At 41.9% G+C, this 18,714-nt stretch overlaps 1 pseudogene; it reads right to left on the bottom strand.

Annotated features, from left to right (window-relative positions):
• Nucleotides 1–2,491: 2,491 nt before the first annotated feature.
• Nucleotides 2,492–3,099, bottom strand: LOC118625583 (annotated as a pseudogene).
• Nucleotides 3,100–18,714: the final 15,615 nt, after the last annotated feature.

The following is an 18,714-nucleotide window of genomic DNA, read 5'->3' as shown; positions in this document are numbered from 1 at the left end:
CTGTATTGCAGTGACTCAGAGGACAGTCAGCACCAGGCAGGCTGGGAGTGTACACGCTGCGAAAGTGTTAACACACTGTGGTGAAACCATGTCGATCCTGTGATGATGAGCCCAGATGTGATGAGATGATTCCTCATGATGTTGCTGACCTTGCCTTCGATGATTGACGACGATGTTGTCCAATTCTTTGTCGACACAGATAACTCCAATCCAACCTTAATTCACATGTCCAAGATTAACAATCCTCACAAAAACTGAGTCTCAATTGAAGATTAAGGAAATTACAGTACACAGAAACAACCTCAAGAGTCAATGATATGAATATTGGATATGTTCCAAATCCAAGATGTAGGATTAGAACAGTGATCAAAGCAAAATAATCCCATAGCTGGCGTGATTAAAAACTTAAATGGTGTGACATCCAACAAATGTAACTACAAAGAAAAATTGAGGCAGAGTGTCAATCTTACCAAGGGAAATGGACAAATGATTCTTTTCGTTGTTGAAGTCAAAGGCAAACCTGTGTGCCTAGTTTGTGGCAATATGTTAGCAGTAATGAAAAAAGCCAATCTGGAGGGTCATTACAGCTCAAAATATGCTAAACTCAGTGAATTGGGAGGCCAAATGCATCTGGATAAAGTCAATGCTCTTCAGCGGAGTTTAGAATCACAACAAGCCGCTTTCACTGGGCCTCCTTGTGACAGGGACAACATTATTCAGACAAGTTATACACTGAGTGAGCTAACTGCAAAGAAGCTGAGGTCTCATGTAGAAGGAGAGTTTGGAGAATGCATGGTGGCAGTTGTTAGCACCAGACAAAGTAAAATTGTTTCAGAGTGTTAGTTTGTCTCAAAGAATTGTCCCAGATCATATAACTGTCTTAGCACAAGATATTGAAAGAACAGTGAAGGATTCTGCAGGAGATTTCCAGTTTTTCTCTCTGGCTGTGAAGGGACAATAGACATAACAAATACTGCCCAACTGGTGGTTTTTGCTCATGGGATAACTACAGAGTCTGACACATGAGAGAAACTGCTGTCACTAGAAGCCATGCGTGGCACTTCAAGAGGTGAGGACTTGTTTGAGAGACTTGTTTTGTCAATGAAAAAACTTGAGCTAACATTTGAAGTTAAGTGGCCTTATTATGGATGGAGCTTCAGTCATGATTGGCTCTCAAAAAGGGTTAATTACATTTGTCAAGAAAGAACTGAATCATCTCAGTTTTGAATCAAGTGATTTAATAAGATGCCACTGCATCATACACCAAGACAGTCTCTGCACAGTCATTGTGGCTCAACAATGTAATGTCAGCAGTAGTGTCATGCATAAATTTTTTAAAAGCAGGGGATTTAACAGCTGCCAGCTTAAGGAGTTCCTCAATGATCTTGACTCTGAGCACGGTGATCTTGTTTATCACTGTGAAGTGTGGTGGCTGAGTCACAGGAACATGCTCACGAGGTTTTACGAACTGTGGGATGAAGTCAAGCAGTTCATGGAGATAAAGGGAAAACCTGTCAGGGAACTCAATGATGGCAAGTGGCTGTGTGATTTACCATTCATGGTGGACGTGACCAAATATCTCTGAGAAGCTGCAGGGCCCCAACCAGCTTCTCAGCTCCCTGCTTTCAAACATGAAATCATTTGAAGCTAAATCAAGGCTGTGGAAAGTGCAATGCAAAAGGAACAACACAGTGCATTTCCCCACTCTGGAAGGACAGAAGCTTTCTATGACACTTGAATATGCTGGCGAATGTGCAAAACTGATTGAGGGATTTAATGAAAGATTCAAGGACATGAAAAGTAAACAAATGGAATTGAACATTTTTGCTACACCCTTCAATGTGGAACCAGCTTATGTGCCTGATAACCTACAACACGAAATGCTGCAAAGCGATAATGAGCTGAAAGCTAGCTACATCCTCCCGCCTCTTGAGTTCTATAAAAGTTACATAAGCAATGATGAATTTCCCACTTTGAGGAAACATGCACTAAATATGTACTTGTGTTTGGAACAACTTACTACTGCAAACACTTCTTTTAAAAACTTGCGATCGCAGAGTCGACTGCGCTCCAGACTGGCCGATGCAAACCTGGAAAAGCAGTCGTGAGTAGCAGCAGCATCAATACCAGCTCACATCACAGCCTCACCACAGAGAGGCAGTTCCAGCCATCAGGTTAGGGCTGAGTTCATTCAGCGTTTGACCAAATACGCAGCCTCATTTTTAAGTTGATAATTTCATATGGCTCTCGAATGATGTTATCAATATCCAAATGGCCCTGGGCAGAAGAAAGTTTCCCTACCCTTGATCTATGAGTGGAATGCCATCTAGCTTCTTAAATGATGTGACAAAGACTACTGGAAAATGTTTATAATGTGTGAAATGAAACAATGAGGTTACAAAATTGTGCATGCTATCTTTTTTTTTTTTCTTTTATCAATACGAGGCTTTTATTGCATCTTTAAAATATCTCAAATAAGTGTGAAAATCATTCAGCATCTTGGTGTTTCTATAGCTGGACAATCAGTCTGCTGAACTGTTCCTTTTTTAGAAACATAGATACCATCCCAAAATTTTCTGATATCTTTGTTTTTAACTGTTGTGGCTTGCTGAATCAAAGCAGCTGAATTTGATACAAGTTCAATGTCATTTCCTTCAAGAATTAATTCATCTTTCTGGGCTTGAGATACTGAACAAGCAACACCTGACCTCATTGGAACTCTGCGGATATATTTTTCACCCAAGAAATTTCTGATTTTAATGAGAACCATTCCCCCGAACAACGACGTTGATGGGGAAGTGAGTGTACACAGACCTCACCTTGTAAGGAAGCCCTGATCACGTTCTGCACATGACTGCACGTGGTGTGAACCATGGCCAGTTCCTTTCCATTTCCCCACCATTTCTCAACCCGGGGCCTCTTCTTTTTCTTTCCAAGGAGACTGAGTTCCACACTGACGTGGTTGAAGTCCCTCCGCAGGGTGCCCCTGGGGCCCTTCTCAATACCTGTGCGTCCCTTCAGAGTTACGTCCACATTTTCTGGGATGTCCACAGTGTGATGTTTGAGAATGACCTTCATCCTTGCAGTAGATGCAGCAAAGAGGAAGCCTGTGCATGCTATCTTGATTATAAAATTTTAAGTATATGCATATAAAAAAGATGAATTAAACTGTTTTTAGCAATAGTTAAGTCATAGGCTTTTGAGCTGATTTTTAAAGCTTTTTTTTTTTTTTTTTTTTTTTTTTGATGTCTCTGTATTTTCCAAACATACTATAATGAATAATGGAAAGAAAATTTACTTATTTTCAAGGATGCAGATCAGAGAGGAAAAAGTGTACAAGGTCCTTCTAGGCTCTAGCCCTCCAAGATAGGAACTGAGTCTTTTCCTTTCCTTTTTAAAAAAATTAGCTCAGGGCCCACGTGGGTGCTAAATAAATTATTGTGGAACTGAACTAGGCATTTGTAGTGTTAAATTGATTAAACCAGTAGGCCATTCCACAGAGGGGGCTCTAAGGTCCTGGCAGCTTACATAAGCAAACCAAAATCTAAGCCAATAGATTGCTTCAAGGTTATGAAATCAAAATGCTAAGGACAACTAATCACAACTAGCCAAGAAGTCTTTATGGTATAGGCAATCGAATAATTTCCTTTCTCCGCTTCCAAATTTTTCCACATAAGCCTTTCCCCGGCTCCTGGAGGGGTGCTCCTTACCACTGCCAGTTTGGCACGACCTGATTCCATTTGGGTTTTGTTCAGATAGACTCTTAACATTTTTAATATGCCTCGGATTATCTTTTAATAGTTCAATGTTTTAAAAAATTGGACATACATATTACTCTAAATGTATTCAGAATTTGGTAGAATTTACTCGTAGCAGAAATCTTTTTTTTTTTTTATCCTCACCCGAGGATATTTTTCCATTTTTTGTACAGATAGAGTAGGAGGGAGAGAGAGGAAGGGAGAGAGAGAGAGAAACATCGACGTGAAGGGACACATCGAGTGGCTGCCACCCGCACGACCAACCAGGGCCAGGGACAAACTGCAACCGAAGTACGTGCCCTTAGCGGGAACCGAACCCGGGTCTCTCCAGACCGCAGGCCGACGCTCTAACCGCTGAGCCAAACTGGCCAGGGCAGAAATCTTAACATCATATTCCCAACAGAGACTTTGATACAGTTCAGTGTTTATGAACTGCAGGTTGCAATCGCAAGGAAGTGTTCTAGAGAATTCCACAAGTACAGGAGAGTGGAATTTGGGGATGCGTGCCTGACACAGTCATGGCACCAACTTCCCGAGGCTGGCCCGGGAAGGCTCTAGGAGAGGTGATGGGGATCGGGGTCTCTGAAAGGACTTCTCCCGGAGAGGTCACGCCTTTCAAACTCCACAGGAAAGTAAACATACTAGACAACCCTGAAGGAAATCTCTGGAAGGGCTAGGCATTCATACACGACGGCGATAGTGTGGGGGCTGAAATGGGAACAATGTGTAAGTGGTCTACCCTAAACACTCCGTTTTTTTATTGTATTAGAAAGGAAATGGCATGTTGGGGAAGAACTTCCTTCATTCTAATAAGTCCCCAGAATATAGCAGCACACACAATGGGGGTATGGCTCTCACATGACACAGGCCTCTGAGCCGAGAAATGCAGCAGGAGAAGACCGAGTGCAGAGGGCACCACAAGTCTGTTACTTTCATACTTGAGACAGGTTCGGGACTCAGTTAGGCAACGGAGACTGGAAAGAAAAAATTGACATTTTTCCTAGGGTTAAAATGAAATTAATGTTTTAATAAGTAATAATTTAATAATTTTTCTTATTCTGGGAAACAAATTGTCCTACTATGAATATAAATTCTCTTCAAAAATATGTTTTAATGATAAAGGTATTATCTGATTTGATTTAGTGCTTAAATCCATGTGATGAGGAAATCTCTGTCGGTAGTTTCAAGCATATGGTCAATTATGAGTTGTAACTTGTGCCTTTTTTATGATGTTTGATTTACCTGGTTAAGCACTACAAGCCCACTGGGGAATTACCAAGGAATTTTGGTCCGAGACTTCGTTGTCTGTTTTTTAGATATGCTTACGTTACTCTTTGGCTATAAATTAGACAGTTGAGGAAGAATATTAATTCTTTGCCTTATTCCATATAATTTTTGTTTTTCATATTATTTTATTTCTATTTCTATTAGCATTCAACACAAGTTAAAACACTGTAAGTCAAAGAGATGCATATTGTCACGGTTTTATGGTTCTCTGTTAAAGGCTAAATTGAGCCCCAGAAAAATTTGTAAGATGAAGCTCTAACTCTCAGTACTTCAGAATGTAACTGTATTTGGAGGTAGGGTCCTTTAAAAGGTAACTAAGTTAAAATGAGGTCTCCAAGGTGGTCGCTAATCCAGTATAATTGGTGTCCTTCTGAGAAGAGGAAAGCAGGATACAGACATGCACAGAGGGAAGACCATGTGAGGACACAGAGAGAAGACAGACATTTACAAGTCAAGAAGAGAGAGCTCAGAAAAAATAAAAACTGCTGACACCTTGATCTCAGCCTTCTAGCCTCCAGAACTTCAAGAAAAGAAATTCCTGTTTTTTTAAGCCACCAATCTGTGGTACTTTTGCTATGGCAGCCTTACCTAACTAATACAGCCTCTATCTAAAATTCTAGTACAGCATATCTTATCTTGTCTCTTCTATTTAATATTAAAAGAAAAAAGTGGTTCTCAAGATATATGTTCAATCACTCAACAAATACTCATTGATCACCTACTGTGTGTAAGTGACCAACAAAACCTCAGGTCTCATGGAGCTTACAGACTAATAACAAAGACATTGTTCTTCCTCTGGACTTATTCATATCAGAAATTAGGCCTTATGAATTGAGCTACTAGAAATCTTCAGAGAGCATGAGCTAGGAAAGGAAAATTGAAATGACATAATAAATATAATCTTAACATTTCAATTTTACAGCCTATGACTAGAAGCCCTGTGCATCAGTGGATCTTTTGGGAAGCAGATGTTGAGAGTGAGGAGTGCAAGAGGTCTCCTGGAGGGGATAGCTCATAAAAGATCAAAGGGAAAGGGCGGGGACTGGGAAGAGGAAGCCTTCAGACTGCGATATGGGGGAGGAAACAGGACTGGGAACACAGACCCTCTCACCACAGTGTAGGTCTAACCAAGTCTTGGCCAAGCCAGCTGGAAGCTCCAGAGGAAGGAGTGCCTATTAGAGAAGCCCCGCACTGGGCAGAAATGGCCAGGCCTTGGTCCTCTGACCTTGGTCCTCTGACCTTGCTCCATCACTGGCTGAAGGCTGTCTGGGAAGAGCCAGCCTCGTAGCCTCTGCTGGGAAGCTGGAGTGGGGGCCTAAAGGCACTCACACCTGGAGACTGACCTCTAATTGGGTATAAGGCAAGTTTCTTGAAGAAGGTTCTGAGCAGCATCTCCATGACTTTTGCAGACTTCAAAAAGTAAAATAGAAACCAGGTTCTACAATGAGGTGTTTTATTATTTTTAATTTTTTTAAATATATATATTTATTGCCCTGGCCAGTTTTGCTCAGTGGTTAGAGCATCAGCCTGAGGTCCAGAGATACCCGGGTTCGGTTCTGCTAAGGGCATGTACCTCAGTTGCAGTTTGCCCCCAGACCTCGTTGGTCGTGCGGGTGGCAGCCACTCGATGTGTCCCTTTCACGCCGATGTTTCTCTCCCTCTTCCTCTCTCTCCCTCCCACTCTATCTGAACAAAAAATATATATATATATATATTTTTATCCTCACCCGAGGACATTTTTACATTTCTCTTCAGACAGAGTAGGAGGGGGAGAGAGAGAAACATCAATGTGAGAGAGACACATCAATTGGTTGCCACCCCACAGCCCCAGTGGCCAGGGACCAACCACAACTGAGGTATGTGCCCTTGGCAGGAATCAAACCAGGACAGGTCGATGCTCTAACCACTGAGCAAATAAGTCAGGGCACCAGTGAGGTGTTTTAAAGTCAGTACAAGCTATCTCTTTATTTTTAAAACACAGGAATGTCTATCAGCAAGCGCTTTTATAGCCAAAATCAAGGTCCTTAAGGAAATGCATTTTTAATACCTCATATAACTTTAACTTGCCAAATATTTATACAGTAAAAAGAAGATTTAAAGTGTTTTGTTGTTATTGTTTTTTGTAAAACAGTGTGTTTGTTTAATGAAATAAATGACTATCATGATACATGTGGCAAGAGGAAGTGAGGGAATTATTTTATTTCTTTTTTAATTTAATTTTTCAATTACAATTTACGTTCATAATTATTTTGTATTAGTTTCAGGTGGATGCATAGTGGTTAGGCAATCATGTACTTTACAAAGTGTTCCCTGATATTTCAAGTACCCACCTGGCCTCATACATAGTTATTACAATACTATTGGCTAGATTTCCTATGCTGTACTTTACATCCCCATGATTGTTTTGTAACTACTAATCTGTATTTCTCAATCCCTTCACCTTTTTCACTCAGTCCTTCACACTCCCCACCCCTCCCCTCCCGTCTGTTCTCTGGGTCTGAGTCTATTTCAATTTTTTTGTTTGTTTTGTTCTTTAGGTTCCACATATAAGTGAAATCATATGGAATTTGTCTTTTCTGACTGGCTTATTTCACTTAGCATAATGCTTTCCAGGTCCATCATGCGCTACAAATAGTAAGATTTCATTCTTTTTTATGACCAAGTAATATTTCATTGTATATATGCACCACAGCTTTTTTTTTTTTTTTTTATCCTCACCCGAGGACATTTTTTCGATATTTTGTTCAGATAGAGGGAGAGGGAGAGAGAGAGAGAGAAACATCGACGTGAAAGCGACACATCGAGTGGTTGCCACCCACACGACCCAACCAGGGCCGGGGACCAACTGCAACCGAGGTACGTGCCCTTAGCGGGAACCGAACCCGGGTGTCTCCGGACCGCAGGCCGACGCTCTAACCGCTGAGCCAAACCGGCCAGGGCTGCACCACAGCTTTTTATCCACTCATCTATTAATGGGCACTTAGGTTGTTTCCATAAGATTTAAATTTTAAAGTTTATTTAAAGAGTAGTACGCCCTTGTAGGCAAAAGCAGTGTATGTATGTATGTATGTATGTATGTATGTATGTATTTATTTATTTATTTATTTTTAAAAGTGCTTTTAATTAATATTTGGAATCTAAAGAAGTAAAATATTGCCTGGCCAGAGTGGCTCAGTTGGTTGAGCATTGTCCTGTGCACCAAAAGGTTGCCAGTTCAATTCCTGGTGAGGGCACATACCTGGGTTGTGGGTTTGATCCCTAGTCAGGAAGTTTATGGAAGGCAATCAATCGATGTTTCTCTCTCTCTCTCTCTCTCTCTCTCTCTCTCTCTCTCTCTCTCTCTCTCCCTTCCTCTCTCTAAGCATGACATTGGGTGAGGATTTTAAAAAAAAATTTAAATTACAAAAATAAATAAGGAAGTCAAATATTTGTAGTTATGGATTTTATTCATTCATTCATCTCACTACATGCCAAGTTCTGTGCTAGGGGCTACAAAATAGAAGTAACTTAATTCTTCCCAGTTTACTTGCTAAAGTTTTAGTTTTCCCCTGTCATTTCAAACCCAGTATGTCCAAAGCAGAAAAGGGTCCTCAATTAGCTAGACCAGTGTCCAGACCTCTGTTTCGCATTGTCACATCGTCCTGTCTTCTCCTCTCTCACTTGTGAAACCTGGACACCACCTGTGTTTCCAGTTTCGTCCCTGTGTCCGGTCTGTTGCTCAGCGAGCTGGGCAGGGCAGAACTATACCGGATCCTCTGGCTGCTTCCAGCATGTGCTGCGGCCCTGCTCCAGGGGAACTTTGTTTTCCCCTCACATTTCACAAGATTTAAACCTCTTCTCTTTCACGCTACACTAGTTGCCTTCTCCCTATGTTCCTAATCCGACAACCGTCTGTACCGTACAATTCGCTTCTCGATCACTGTCTTGCTCTAACTGACTGCAGTTTCCTGATCGGTGACATGAGAGATTTACATAAGATTTTCACCAAAACCGATCTTCACACTAAATCTTATGTGAACATCCAGGACGTAAAACTAGTTGTAGAGAGGAAATAAAATTATAATTGTTCTGATTAAGCAAGTGGTGGTAGACCTGGAAAAGCTGCCCACACACACACATACACACACTTTCTAGCTACTGCTGAGGCACCTCATTTGAAGGATGTAAGAAACTTAACTTGTGAATCACTAGTCCTGAATGCTTTTAAGGTCCCTTCCAGCTTCAAAATTTTATCGTTCATTGTTTCCTAAATATCACCTGATCTTAACCCTTTCCTCTTGATTCTCATCCCAACAAAGCTCAGGCCTTGTTAACTGTCTTCCTAGAGTATTAAAAACTGGTTTCCTTATGCCTCCAGCATCCTGGGTTGAATAGTGTTTCCCAAAACCTCACGTCCACCTAGAGCCACAGAATGTGACCTTATTCAGAAATAGGTTTTCTTATAGGTGTAATTAGTTAAGATGAAGTCATATTGGAATAGAATATGCCTTAAATCCAATATAACTGCTGTTCTCATAAGAAGAGACACAGAGATGCCACAGGGAGAATGTCATGTGACGACAGAGGCGGGACTGGAACTAGCTACCACCAGAAGCTGGAAGAGGCAAGGAGGGATCCTCCCCTGGAGACTTGGCCCTGCTGACATCTTGATTTCAGACTTCTGACCTCCATCACTGTGAAAGAATATAGTTTTGTTGCATAAAGACCCCCAGTTTGTGACAATTTGTTATGGCAGCCCCAGGAAACTGCTAATATACCAGTCTCTCTCCAACTAAGATTTATTTTATGTAATTTCCAGATAAATATTTCTTAATCTCTGCTGTCATCAGATTTCTTACCTACTTATTTCATTTTAGGAAGCCTTAGATTTATTGAGCAAGTACTATGTGAAAAGCACCATGACAACGCTGAGTGTATAAAAGTGAACACCGACATGGCCTCTGCCTCCAAGGAGCTTCCAGTCTAGTGGGGAAGACAGACATTAAACAAACAGATACTTTGTCTAATGTATAACTGTAAACTGTGATGTACCATGTAAATTAAAAGAATAGGTTGCTATGAAATACAGTCGGAGAGCTGAGAAAGAGGGGGTTAAACTGATGCTTGAAGGATAACTGGGTGTCCACTTGACAAAGAATAAAGGGAAGAACTTTCCTAGTAGAGACAACATGTAAACAAAGGCCTAGGGTGGGAAAGAATTTGTATGTTTGAGGAACTGAAATGGAAAGAAGGCCACTGTGTCTAAGGAATGGAGAGCAAGGAGAAGGTGACACAGAGGAGGTTGGAGAAGAAAGCAGAAACCTGGTCATAGAGGGTCAAGTTGAAGACTTAGAGATTTATTAATAAAATGACAAGGCACTGAAATAGAGGCTACGAAATGTAGCCTTTGGCTGGAGAGGCAAATGCCAAGGTAAAATTGGCAAGTCCTTCTACTAAAGGAAGAAGAAGAATATAAAGGATGTTGGTGGATAGCTAGCAGCCTCAGCCGCAGTGGGAAGTGGCCAGTATGAAAGTAGGAATGATGGATCTGTAAGTCGTCAGTTCCTGTGGGATATCTAAGTGGAGATGTCAATAGATAGATGGAAATATGGATATGAGGAGCTCAAAGAGTAGGGTGAGGCCAGAGATAAATATTTGGGAGTTATCTTTATGTGGATGGCACTTAAAGTTATGAGTTCAGATTAAATCAAATACAAGAGATCGAGAAGAACTAGGACTGAACCCTAAGGGCCTTTAACACTTAGAGGTTGGGTAGAGGAGGATGAGATTTCAAAGGACACCGAGAAGACCAGGGACCTAGGCAGAAGGCCAAAAATGTGTGGCTTATGGAAGCTCAGAACAGAGAGCATTTCCAGAAGGATGGCCATTGTCTAACATGCTAGTCAGAGCTTGGCAATATGAAGATACCGATATTGATAATATATCTCTGCCGCCTTTTCTATTTTCTACCTTCCTTCAAAGTCTTTACAATCTGTTCTTAACCTATCTATCCAAACATGTTTCTCTCTACCACTCATATTCTCAGAGTCTCAAAACAAGTTAACTGGCTCCCATCTTTGAGCATACTCTTCCTTCAACCTGGATTGATATTTCTCGCCATTATCTAGTTACCCAAGTTGTTCCTATTCTTCAAGGCTCCCCACTCTTTTTTTTTTTTTTTTTAATCCTCACCAGAGGACAATTTTGCATTTTTTTGTTCAGACAGAGCGGGAGGGAGAGAGAGGAAGAGAGAGAGAGAGAAACATTGATGTGAAGGGACACATCGAGTGGTTGCCACCCGCACGACCAACCAGGGCCAGGGACAAACTGCAACCGAGGTACGTGCCCTTAGCGGGAACCGAACCCGGGTCTCTCTGGACCGCAGGCCGACGCTCTAACCGCTGAGCCAAACTGGCCAGGGCAAGGCTCCCCACTCTTGAAGCCATGTTTAGAGCCCACAGTTGAACACTAAACTGTTTTCACATTGCATTTTATGTGTTATTTGTCCTAACTCCTAAAGGTGGAGACCATATTATAGTTATTCCATATCCCCAACAAACAAGCTATTAGGGTTAACCAAGTACCCAAGATAATGGATACCCAAAATGTATTGATGAAGGTACAAATATAATATTTTCTTAGTATAATAATTGGTAATAAATTCTTAGCATTTTAGATGTAGAAGGACTTTGGGATTCATTCGATTTAATCTCCAATTTATACATTTAAACAAGAGTCTAAAGTCAAAGAAACATGAAACTGTTTTCTCTGTATGTAAAACAGAATGCGATGGATGAGATGAATCAAAGAACTTATATGCATGTATGCATAACCAGTGGACATAGGCAACAATGCTGGGGGGTGGGGGTGGCATGGGGAAGAAGGTGTCTATGGGGGGCGAGAGGAGAAACATCTGTAACAAAACTAAATTAATAACAATTAAAAAAAAAAAACAGAATGCAATTTAATATTCAATCACTGTCCTCATCTATGGGCACCAGTGAAACATCATGCTCCACTAGTTGCACATTTCAGCAACCATCCCTTTGCTTTAGTTCCTTTTATAGTTTCCCATCGAGCATCTGTTAAGTACCTGGTGTCAGGTTCTGTAATTATGACCAAGACAAAGTCTTGCCCTTGGGGACTCTGTAGATATAGAAACGAGTCTGCATTGATTTCTTCTTCCTGATGCCCATCTATGTACCAGTTTTCCAAGGAACACTGGAGCAGTGTTCAGACATAAAATAGAGCCCTATCTTGATTGATTCCATTAATAAAACAACAACCTGTCTCACTACAACCCCTCTGTTTATATGCTGTAAATTGTGTCAAATTTAGTATAAACTATGCTGAATATACAAATATATTTAGCATTTGGAGGTATCTAGTTCTCTTATTCAAAGAGCCCTCTCTGTATCTTAATGAGATGTGTTGATCATTCATATGATGACTTATAAATAAATGTTTGTTGTGGACTGGAGATGTTCTTACTCAGCTTTTAATCATCTCAGTATTTGTTTGTAGCACTGTAGAAAGGCCACTGCAGTGTAGGTGCAGAGATGAGAGAAAACTTATTAGACACTGGAAAAGTGCCAAAGAAGGGTCAAGGAATCTCCTTTCCAGGAAATCCTTATGAACGCTTTAAGAAGCTATTCTTAAACTGTGTAATGTTAGATTATACTGACCCAGTTGTACGGTTCACAGAAAATAGAAGTGGAACTTCAATGTGCCACTTGATGCGTCCCCAGCTCCAAGGGAGAAGACAGCCTTCGAGGTGTGAGATGGAGCTGGGGCTGGATAGGAAACTGGCCTGCAGCCCCCATTTGCACTCTTGCCCAGACCCACAAAGGCTAGGGGTAGGCTAGCTCGCACGCTTATAAAAGAGGCTGCATTATAAAAACATCTCATGCTTTGTGCTATAGACTCTACATGACCAATTCCCTGCGGGCTTGCTGCAAGCAGGCGACAGCCGTGGCAGAGTCTGCCGAGGAAAGGGCATTCTGAGAGTCACCTGCTTTGGTACCTCTTTGGTGGAGATGGGAAGGAGACTGACTGGCGTGGAAGCATTTGGGATGAGGGTTTGGCTAAGGGTTCAAAGTTACATGTTGACCTTCATACCCACTTAGCCCTGCCCAATAAGCACAAATCCAACCCACTGGAACGGATTTTGTGTACTACAGTGCTGTTTGTATGTTTAATTGTTTTACTAATTTTTTTAAATCAAGATTTAGAATTTTAATTAGATGTTTAAAGCCTTTCTTTTTTTTTTTTTTTTTTTTATCCTCACCCGAGGACATTTTTCATTCAGATAGAGCGGGAGGGAGAGAGAGGAAGAGGAGAGAGAAAGAAACATCAACATGAAAGGGACACATCCAGTGGCTGCCACCCACACGACCCAACCAGGGCCAGGGACAAACTGCAACTGAGGTACATGCCCTTAGCAGGAACCGAACCCAGGTCTCTCTGGACCACAGGCCGATGGTCTAACCGCTGAGCCAAACCAGCCAGGGCTAAACCCTTACTTTCAAAGTGAATTTAAATATTGGCCGATATCTTTATTCTACGGTACTTGGGGGTAGCATGTGATTTTTAGCCCTTAAAGGAGGCCCTTTAAGTGCCCCAGCAGATTAAATAATTTAAATTATTAAATTTAATATCTATTATTAAACTATTATTATTTTTAAATGTCTACCTATTTTTCTTATGTTCTTCTGCCATCCTTCACTTTCATTTCCTTTCCTCCACTGACTCCTCCGTACAGTGGCTTCAGTGCACGTGCTAATGAGTTGCCCAGGCATTTAATGTTCTTAATCCCAAATCATAAAGACTTTAAGAAGGACCTCAGCTGCCATCCATAAATTTTTATTTAAAAGCAAGATAAATGTGGAATTAATTCAGCACAGAGCCAGCACAGTGAGGGGAAAAAAATTAAGTGTCAATTCAAAATACTTATGTGTATCCCTACCCTTCCTGAGCTCATAACTTCTGCACGTGCTTAATAGGTCATGTCATAGTTAATGCTTCTTTCTAGAAAGAGCTTCATAAAACCCCTCAAATCCAGTTATCACAGATGACGGGGGGGGGAGGGGGAATCGAAACATGGAGGCGGCCCCCGACTTTCTCTAATTGGAATGGGTAATTCTGCCACAACAGCAGTTCCATCCAGATGCTCAGATTGGTTCAGAGTATGGAAATCTGTAGTGAGGGGATTTACTCCAGATACTGAACAAAGAAAGCCATCATTATCTGTGGTCAGGAAAAAGTATTCTAATTAGTGTTAATGTCCTCCTGCTGAGCTTCCTGTCATCCTCATTTTGATCTCAGTCCTTGGGCTCCCAGGATCTGATGTTTTGGCTGCGTAGAAGCAAGGGTCAGGGTGCTGATATGGGCAAATGGGAAACAGGCTGGCTGTGCTATCCAGAGCAAAAGAGTTGGCTTAAAAATGGCTCCTACATTGACTTTCTGGAATGAGAGCTTTATAAAACTTTGCTAAGCGAGTGTACGTGTAATGTATTCAGATGTATGGGTTTGTAATGTACAAATCCATAATAACAGGCAGCAATAGAATAAAAACATGAGAAGAATTTGTGGAACATTGTCTTCAAACATCTGAACTCCCAGTAAGGCTCATCTGCAACTGAACCGGAAACACTTGGATACCCATTAAAGTCTGAGATTTCTCGACAATAAATTTAGACTCCAGGGGAGATTAGGCACAAGTCAGTGCCTAATAAATCCCTTTTGACAATGTCAATGACAGGAAGAGGTGCAGGTGGGCCTGCCTCTGGATCCTTTCTTTTCACTCACCCCCTGAAGTCAGTGCCCTGATGGGCTGATATGAAAGCCAAATAAATGGCCCAGAAGACAGACTAAGGAAGAGAAATGTGATACGTAAACCCCACGTGGAAAGGAGGAGTGAAAAGAAAGATCCTAGGAAACCATAAATTTCCGAGGGAAGCGGCACACACGTCTTTCAACAATTGAGAGATTTAACCCACTCAGCTGAATCCCTCCACACAAGATTTTCCGAGTACTGGGCATATTGCCAGCCACATAGTTTGTGTTGCATATGACATGTGTGGCTCATGGTCAGAGCCAGGCTTGAAGAGGAGCCATGTCGACAGTCATCTGGGAGGGGTAATCTGAGCAGAGAAAAGGAAGTCTCTCCCTGCCTCCTCTTCCCTCCTCCTAAAGTAAAAATGACTATAAATTATGACAATGCCAAAATTGTCTGAAATGTCTAATGATAGGGATCAGCACACGCTACCCCAAAATATGGCACATTGGCATGTTAAATATTTTAAGCTGACGGGGTTTGAGAAAACAGTGGAAGCAGGAAGGTCACTCTGACCATCACCCTCCATTCTTTCCTAAAATAGGTCATAAAACTCTCAGGAGAGAGGTGCCCTCCCTACACCCAGAAGAGGAGAGCATCCTTGTCTCAAAGACAAAGGGTTGCTGAAGAAGAATCCAAACAGTCCTTGCTAATTTTCCTCCAGTTTACTATGCTTACCTCACATTCTTTGCTCCATCACATTTCTATTCATTTGTCTACTTTTCATCAAACCTAGCATTAAAGCACTCGGGGTTAACCAATTCTGCAGGTCCTCTTTTATGAAGATTCCCATGTCATGTAAAATGTAACATTTAAATAAACTTATATGTGTTTCTCCCGTTAATGTGTCTTTGTCAGTTTAATTTTCAGACCCAGTCAGAGATCCCAAGAGGGTCAAGGAAAACTTTTTTCCTCCCCTACAAGAAAAACACACAAACAGCAAAGGACACCTTAGTCAATATGTGGGATATTCACTTTTCAAGCTCTTTGCTCAGCTAGCCTCACTATAAGTGATGTTAGTGAAATCCACGCACTCTTTCATTCAATCAATATTTACTAAGTGCCCATTGTGTGCTCTCAATTGTTCCAGGCTGTAGGAATTTAAAAATAAAGTTAGCAAGGTCCCTCCTATCTTAACGGAGCTTCTATACTGGAAAGGGAGATAGAAAATAAACCAGTAAGCAAACAAATCACTTTTGCTCGTGGTAAGTGTTAGGAAGAAAGTAAAACAATAATATAAAAGAGAGTGACTGGGCAAAGTATTTAAGGTTGGGTGACATCTAATCAATAATCCATTCATCTCAGCAAATATACTTCGGGTGCTTAATCAGTTACCTTTTACAGCATAAGCACTTCAAACTTAGTGGCTTAAAACAATCAACATTTCTTTAGTCCCTACTTCTTTAGGTGACCTTTTGGGTTGGGCCCAGTGGGACAATTCTTCTGGTCTCAGCCAGACAGACTCATGCATCAGTGATCTGATACTGGTCACCTAGGCAGCTATACTTCTGGGGGTTGGCTGGTTGTCAGTTAGGGTGATAAGACTCACCAGGCCTTGTGTCTCTCCAGCAGGCTAACCTGAGCTCATTCACATGGAGGCTCTGCAGGGTCCAAGAAGGAATCCAGAAGTGTGCAGGGCCTCTTGAAGTCCTGCCCCACAACTGACACCATGTAGCTTCTGCCACATTTTATAGCAAAGCAAGTCCCAAGGCCAAGCAGTGCAACCTCATATTACAAAAGGCAAGGATAAAAGGAGGGGAAGAATTACTGTTTTTCTGAAATCTAATATAGGGGCAAGGAGTAACCTAGGCAACTGAGAATATAGTGGTAAACAAAAGAGTCATGACCCCTGTCTTCTTGAAGCTTACAGTCTATATATCTAGGATCTGTGCTACGGGGGGAAATGCCGGCCTACAGCTCCAAGAGAACTGATACACAATGGCTGTTTACCTGTGGGACCTGAATGTTGATTTCATTAATTGGTACTTGGCACCTGAGACAGGGGATTCTGCCTGCTCAACATGGAACCTATTAACACGCCTTATTGTGAATAGAACTAATTACTAAAATTGGATTCTAACCAAGCCATACTCTGTCAATTCTCCACAAAGAGTGCCAATCCTATTGAGCAAAGGACATCCACAACTCTGACAAAATCTTTTCTTTTAAGACGAAATCATTTGCTCATTTGTTCATCGCCTCATACTCCCTATTGCATCTGGTGCCCCTGGATCGGAATTATTTGTCCAGAAGGTGACCTTCGCCACAGTGGCTTTCTCCTGAAACATGGCTTCCAACCAACATGCAGCAAGCTGAAGGGCCAAGAGGCCCAGCCAAGGCCTGTTGGTCGTCCACCTTCCAGATGTCAAAGCTCAGAGACAGAAGGTGATTGTCTCCAAATGGCCTCATCCTTTGGCACTACAGGGGAGCAGCCATGTGGTAGACACAACAGGCCCTGCTCTGCCAAGGCTGTGCGGAGCTCGCCACCAGGCCAAAATTTGGAAGCGAAATTTGTCAAACACTGGCAGAAAGCCTAAGCAAGCTTTTCATGCACTCTGTCTCCATTTGTCTTCCTGGAAAATGGGGCTGCTACCACTTTATTCTTATCCCCAGATTTTTCAGAATGCATGCCCTTCTGTGGCTTTTCACATTCGCAATGTCAGTCAACAAACTTTAATGAAGCACTATATTAGGGTTAGAAGGATAAATAAGACCCAGTCCCTGTCCTCAAGGCACTTGTTGGCTAGTAGAAGGGTCCAGTGAAGCTTCGTAAGGATTGGACTGCAGTTATGAGCTGGTTTTATGTAGTATCACAGAGAGAGAACAAGCTTTCTTTGAAAAAAAAAAAAATGGATATTGCTAATCATAATTTTAATGTGTTTTGTAACTGAAAGGAGAGACCTTTTTTAAACCGCATGTGTTCACTGCTGTTGTCATCCTTTTAAGCCCACATTCTTCAGAGAGTGGGTTAAAAGTTTTAGACGATCCCAGCTGTACAGAGCCGGTCCTTCCGAACCAGAGGAGGGAAAGGTTTTATGCTAAGGAGTGGAAATCCTGTGGCGGAGTGAGGGTTCATTCATCCCGTGAGAGACAGGACAAATGAAGGCAGGCCGCCTCTGTCTGTCCTGACACCTCGCTCCTACTGTACCAGGGACATAGTCCACGGTCCCCCTTCCATGCCCATGTGTGGGCTATTGCCTCCACTTTCTCCCTGCATATCCAGGTTCTGGCTTTACTATAAAACTCAGCTGAGAAGATCCTTTTCCATGAAGCCACACCTGAGAGACCCAGGAAGTCCTATCTGATCCTGCTGCCTGGTGACCATAAATCTCCAAAAGTTCCATAGCATTTATCTAAAACTTTTGGTGGCATTTTCCATCTGTTTCATTCACAGTGCCTAACACATGCCAGATGTATAATAGGTTCTTAGTAAATATTTCTCAAAACTGAAAGGGAGCCCAGCCAGTGTGGCTCAGTGATTGAGCGTCAACCCATGCATCAAGAAGTCGCCGGTTCGATTCCCGGTCAGGGCACAAGCCCAGGTTGTGGGCCTGATCCCCAGTGTGGGGCATGCAGGCGGCGGCCAATCGATATTCTCTCTCATTGATGTTTCTATCTCTCTCTCCTTCTCCCTTCCTCTCTCTCTAAAATTAAGAAAAAAGAAAAAAGAAAGTTCTAAAAAAGCTGAAAGGGAAGGAGGAGAAGAGAGGGGACAAAAGAGAGAAAGATCAGAGGGAGAAAGAAAAAGAGAGAATGAACCAACTACTCTGTGCAAGAAAAGGGCCAGCACTACCCCAAAAACAAGAGCAGAAGAAGCAAACTGTTTTAGGGAAATACCAAATCCCATCTCTAGTG

The sequence above is a fragment of the Molossus molossus genome, unplaced genomic scaffold, assembly GCF_014108415.1.
Source record: "Molossus molossus isolate mMolMol1 unplaced genomic scaffold, mMolMol1.p scaffold_m16_p_11, whole genome shotgun sequence".
In the NCBI taxonomy this organism is placed as follows: domain Eukaryota; kingdom Metazoa; phylum Chordata; class Mammalia; order Chiroptera; family Molossidae; genus Molossus; species Molossus molossus.
The sequence above is the reverse complement of the archived record's forward strand: the minus strand, read 5'-3'. Positions and strand labels throughout refer to the sequence as shown.